Below are 6,346 nucleotides of genomic sequence, written 5' to 3'. Positions count from 1 at the left end.
GTCCTCCGATACACTCTTCACACACTCCCAAATGCCTTTTAATCCATCAATGTATTATAAAGACATCATGTCCAGCCCAGAACTTTGAAGACTATTTGTAGTTCCTATTAGGATGAGGTGACTCACTGATAGGAGCTTTTGTAATCTGACAGATATACAGTTCTTTTAATTAAGTGATTAAGATATGCAGGTGAATCAGAGTCTGATGATGGTAACAGAGAGGTATGTCACAATAAAAATACCAATTAGACAAAAGTAATATTAGTCTTATGACTAACATCCAACTGGTGTGAAACGAACTTGAGATACACTTGTTTCTGAGCTTGTGCTCCTTCAGCTCTTGCAAAGTCAAATATAACAGGACTGATGACAAACTTTGTGAAAATGGGAGATTCCAGACTCTTTTATCATTCAGCCATGTAAGGGACAGCCTTTATTCAAAGACCTCAATTTTAGTTTTGTTTTAAAGTATCTCAGGGTATAATTTTACAATAGTACCCATGTTTCTTTTTTTCTTTATTTGTGTTCTCTAAATGATCTAAAAGAGATACCGAGGACCGAAACGGTGCTACACCTGGAAGGCAGTTCATTGTAGGGGTTCATAAGCGTTATGTTAACCAAAATAAGTCCAGGTTTGAGTAATTCCCGTCTCTTCCATCATGGAAAGCTGTTCAGTTAGACTTCAGTCAGGCTGGGTCGTGCTTCACTTCTGGACAGTGAGAGTGCCTAAGGGTTTTCTTTCAAACTCAGGTCTTAATAACCTAAACCTGCTGTAGGTAACGAAGGTTATCAAACCCAAGTGACCTAAAATAGCTTGTCAGTGGTCCTGTAATTAGACCTGTTTGTCAACTTCTCCTATCCCTTCAGGAGCTGCTGCTTTAAAGGAACCTATGCAATCCTATGAAACACACTACTCTGGTGTAGACTGCATGGCATTTTGGCAGGGTTAGATGCCATCTTGTGAGAGAGCATACTGTGCTACAGTATATGCTTGGTCTTGCTTTTCCAACCCCTTAGTCAAGCAGTACACTTGCGCACACAGCTTACATATGATAGAACGTGGACTGTGTGCAAGTGCCTTTTGAAAATGTAACAACTTCACTAATGCTTTCTGTGTTTTGTGTTTGGTGTATATCATGTATTAAGTGCTTTTAATTAACTTAAGACTTTTAAACACATAAAACACAGCCAGTGCTACAGATTTCTAAAACCACTGCTGTGAGTCACACTTCCTACTGACAGCATGACAGTGTCTTGCTGATTGATGGAGGGTTGAATCACCCAATCCATGTTCTTCAGTTGAGCTGGGCTCTTCAATCAGGATTTTATTGGCTTAATTGTACCAGTTAAAACAGCTTCTCCCAGCTCTTCAGGTACTGATGCCTTTAAGAGACCTAAAAGTAGAAACCTGGAGACACACCAACACTCCAGAACCAAGCCTGGACACCCCAGGTCTGGAGTCTCCTGTGCTGCTCCTGAACTGGACAAGCCTCTAGGTCCATGTTCCTATAAGTGCTTATTTAAATCCATCAATACAATATTAAATACTTTTCCTCACTTGTCAGGATTCCCCGGATTATTTAATCTTGTTTGGTTGTTTTCCAAATACATGTATTCTGGGGGGATTATTTTATGATTTACAGATAAACACATTGTAGGCATGTGATTGTCGACTCAGTAGTCAAACAAACATTAGATAAAGAAAGCAAGTGTTCTTTATCACAGTCTTTCTAGTTATGTGTACACATTTGTCCTCTGTTGTTGTCCCTTGATCTCCTACTGAGCACGCACATATCTTTAAATGTTTGTCTAATTAGAGTGATTGTTCCTGTACTAAGGGTCACAACGTTCGGTTCTATGATGTACTTGGTCCTTTCAGGAGAGCAGATGTTTTTGCCTCTGAAGTGACTGGTGAGTGTTTACATTTATACATTTTATAAATCTGGAAAACAACTTAATCAAAATAAATAATGTAGTGATCCCTAAAAGTAAAGGTATTTAGTATTATAGTGTATTAATGTTTATATCAACACTTTACCTGCACTCCTTAAACATCACAGTATCTTCTAGTTTGATTTCTACCCAAGCTCCTAATTAGGTAGTTGAGCTAATTATTCACCTGCCTGTACCAGCTTTTCTGTTAGAAGGTAATTAATTGCCCCATTATGAAACAACTTAAATAGAATATTGTGGAATTTCTATTAAAAAAACATCCCTCATATTAAATGTTGCAGTTCATTCAGTATTGTTTAAAACTATTAGTAGTTGAACATAATTAAAATGATCTAACCCAACTAATAGCTCTGTTAAGAATTCAGTAAAATAACTGCTCTAACAGAACAGCCACTGATACCACAATTGATTAGGATCCTGTGATTAATCAGAACTATTCCTAAAGAAGACACAGTTCAAAGCTGCATAAGAAAAAGACACATCTTACGTCTTGTCTTAGATGGGCAATTAAAACATGTTTTGATACTGTACTTCAATAGTGATTCATAAATCAATCATTTCACTTGTGGCCTCTTGCTTTAAATAGGATCCTTACGAAACAAAGAATTGATTCCACTAATAATTTAGAGGATGGTCAGCCCAACTGTTAAATCAGCTATTAAAACTACAAGGAATTATGGAAACTATTTTGGCATGACCTGTCTGCACTTTTATATCTTAAACGCCTATCAGTCTTGGGTCTGAAATGTGATATGTCGTCTCTCTTTGTGTACAGCATCAGTCAGTTTGTAACCAAGGCAGTAAGGGCCTTCTCTGGGACAGCCGGAGAATAAGAAGCACAGCCCCACAATTTTCCTCCAGTTTGTTTTTGTTGTCGTCTGAATAACACTTTAGGCATCAAAAGTAACTTTTCTGTCACAAGTTTTGGTAAAAATATGAGGAACGGGGGGGAGTTAAAATTGCGTTGGTAGTTTCAAAGGTATATAATTAGTATGATATGCTTCAAAAAATTATCAATGTGGAAATCATCTGCTCCATTTTCCATTATGTGAAAAAGATAAGCCCTTATTACACCCAGCCCATCTGCTGCTTGACACACAGACCTGCTCTCCGAAAACTGCACCCAGTCACGGAGAAGAGCTCACAGAGGAGAGGTCTGAGCTGCAAGATGAATGACACCACATCCTCTCCAGCAGGCTCAACCTTCCTTCCATCCTCACCGCCTTCAAAGGGCTTCAGGAAAGTGTTGAGGTGGAGAGGTGACAGGGGGGGTTTACTGCAGCCAGGCAACCACATCCTATCCTGTGTTCATGGGTAGCGCTCTGATTGTGACAGGAGATCTTCTAAAATCTCTCACTTTTCACACATGCACATGTACAGCACATATTCCATATACAGTGTGTGTGACGTGATGTTCAGTGTATCATGATTGTCAATGAATATAATATGTACTACGGTAAATTAAGTCAACCAAGAACACTGGGCTCAGGACAGGAGTCTCAGACTATACAGCTGGATTACATTGGTAAGCAAGTATCAAGGTGTTAAGAATGCACTTTCATTTCTGTGTGGAACAGGGGAGGTTTTTAACAACTTAACTTTTACAGCCTTGTAGGAACACACCTAAGAAGGCAGGAATTCCATTAGAAGCCATTCATGAACAGGCAACTTGTAGGTTTAGAAAGAAAATGGATGTTTAGAATAATTTGAACACTGAAATCATTACCGTTCGATTGAGCAGGGGAAAGTGGACTTGTGTCACACAGACAATAAGAAACCCTACGTATAAGAGAAGGCAACTTGACTATCTGGGAAATGATTGAGTCCCACCAACCATCCTTTTGTATTTCTAAACGGGTGAATTCTAACTTATTTGTACTTTACTTTATAAAGTTAAAGCCCATATTACTTCCAAAGCAAACTAAACTAAATCTTCCTTTTTTTTTTTACAAACAATGGAACACATCATGATCTGAAAGATCGTTTTTAAACCTTTCTAGTTTATTTCAGAACTGGGGTTTTTCTCTGCCTGCTGATCTGTTCTGTGATTAAGGTCATGGAAAATACCATTCCAGTCTTTAAAAACTGCAAGGTAGGTACAGTGACAACTGTGTATTATGGGTCAGAGGATTTTGTCAAAATGATTCTACTTCTGTATGTCTGGGTTGCTCCTCCTTTACACATTAATCAATACATTTAGAGAAAGTGAACATCATTTGAAATTTGCGCATTGTCAAGAGGCATATTCTTCAACTCACTGTAATCCACATTTACAGTTTAAATATGCAACGGCTGTATAGTATGTCAAGCTACATGTGAGCACAAAACTAAACAGACTTTATCTTAGTGTTTTACTGTGGACATGTAACTGGAAGGTTTGTGGGTTCAGGTCCTGACTGAGGCTCTGCTGTTATGCCCCTAAGTAAGACATTTCACTCAGACGTCTGCTGTAAAATGCTGCCCCACTCTATATATGGGTGCACATACTGTATAAGTCACTTTGGACAAAATTGTCTTCCAGATAAATTAATAATAACAATATGGCTGATTTAGAGAGAGGGTGAAAAACTCTGAAGCATTTTTGAGGAATGTGGCACAGTACTTACTGAGATGTTAAGTATCGTAGGATACTGGACCTGCTCAATACTGGGACTGGAAACCTTGAAGGAAGACAAGGTTGTTCCTGTATAGTAAATGGTGTCAGTGGATCAGTAGGTGGCGCTGTTCTCTATGGAGCAGGATTTTCAAATCAGTGCCCCAGTATGTTACTGCTGCTGGAGGTAAGGTCCTTTGAGGTCCTGACTACTCGATCTTTAAAAAATCCCGTGGTAATGTTTGTAACAGTAGAGGTGTTAACCATGATGTCCTGGCTAAATTCCTCTCTAGGCTTACAGAGTTTGCCTTTCCTAAAATGTCCCCTTAATTCAGCTGCTGAATTCACTCCTCCCCCTGATCCGCTGTGTAGCGGGACAGCTGAACAGCCCTCAATTGGGTGTGCATACAGTTACAAACAATAATGAAATCAATTAAGGGAAACATTCCCCCTCCCTGTGACACTTGTATGATGATGCTTTGACGAGTTCCCCTTTCAGAGCATCACTTCCTGATTCACTAGATATTCATCAGCAGCAGTCCATCAAGAAGAGGTGTTAGTGGGACCAGTAGGGGGCGCTCACCCCATGGCCTGTGTGGCTCCTGGTGTCCGAGTATAGTGTTGGGGACACTATCTCTGTAAAAAAGGTGCTGTCCTTTGGATGAGATGTAAAACCGAGGTCCTGACTCTCCATGGTCATTACAAATCCCAGGGTGTTTCTCAAAAAGAGTAGGAGTGTTCACTCCAAATTTCCCACTGGCCTTTACTAGTCATGGCCTCCTAATAATCTCCATGTATGAACTGGCTTCATCACCCTGTTCTTTTCCCCGAGGAGAACTGATGTGTGGTGAGCGTATCGCTGCACCTCGGCTGCTGTTGCATCATCCGGGTGGGGCTACACATTGGTGGTGGTGGAGGGGAGTCCCCTTTATCTGTAAAGAGATCTGAGTGGAGCGTCCAGAAAAGTGCTGTATAAGTGTTAGGAATTATTATTATTGCTGTTGTGTCTTATGTCTTTCTTCAAGTTTATTGACATAAACGTCCATGCACTGGACAAAAAAAAACATAAGAAGGCTAAATAATAGTGAAGAAACCTGTACTTTATTGCCAAAACACAGAAGACAGCTGGGTCTATTTTCATAACACATACAGGGGAGAATGTAATCACTGTAACTGTAACCTTTGGATCAGCAGTGACTCTAAGATTTACAGTTTGCGACACTGCTTTTCATTCTGACCATGCTTAGTATTCTACCTGAGGAAGTGAACGTTTTTGGCATGTGCTGTATGTGCCCCACCTAGACACACATCAGCTCCTGAATAACCCACAGTGGGCAGAAAGTGAGATTTATCTTGCTGAATGTGACTTTAATGTGAACTGCAAGAATTTCATGCCGCATTTTGCTCAGATGATGCTCATAGTTTATCAGGCAACCAAGTTGGCTTACTTTTTGGATAATGGCTTAAAACAACTTTTCATTTTGATATATTTTAATTAAAGCTAATTTTATGAGCTGCATGAATCTCAGCAGAAAATTCAAAATTGTCAACGTTTTAAAATACACAAGAAACAGCAGAAATGACCCAACGTGTTTACCTGTGTCCCATAAATACTCACAAACACAGATGATGATCACATTTGCATTGTGAAGAGAGAAAATGTGGGAAAAAATGTGGATATGGATGATCTAACGAAACAAAAATAGATGTGTCAAAAATGAGCATTACTGCTTTTTCATGCTGCATATATAAATATATTAACTGATAATTTGTAGATGAATAATTTATAGCACAGTGGTA

Source organism: Atractosteus spatula, chromosome 9, assembly GCF_055471065.1.
Source record: "Atractosteus spatula isolate fAtrSpa1 chromosome 9, fAtrSpa1.hap1, whole genome shotgun sequence".
Taxonomy (NCBI): Eukaryota; Metazoa; Chordata; class Actinopteri; order Semionotiformes; family Lepisosteidae; genus Atractosteus; species Atractosteus spatula.
Note: the sequence above shows the minus strand (reverse complement) of the source record.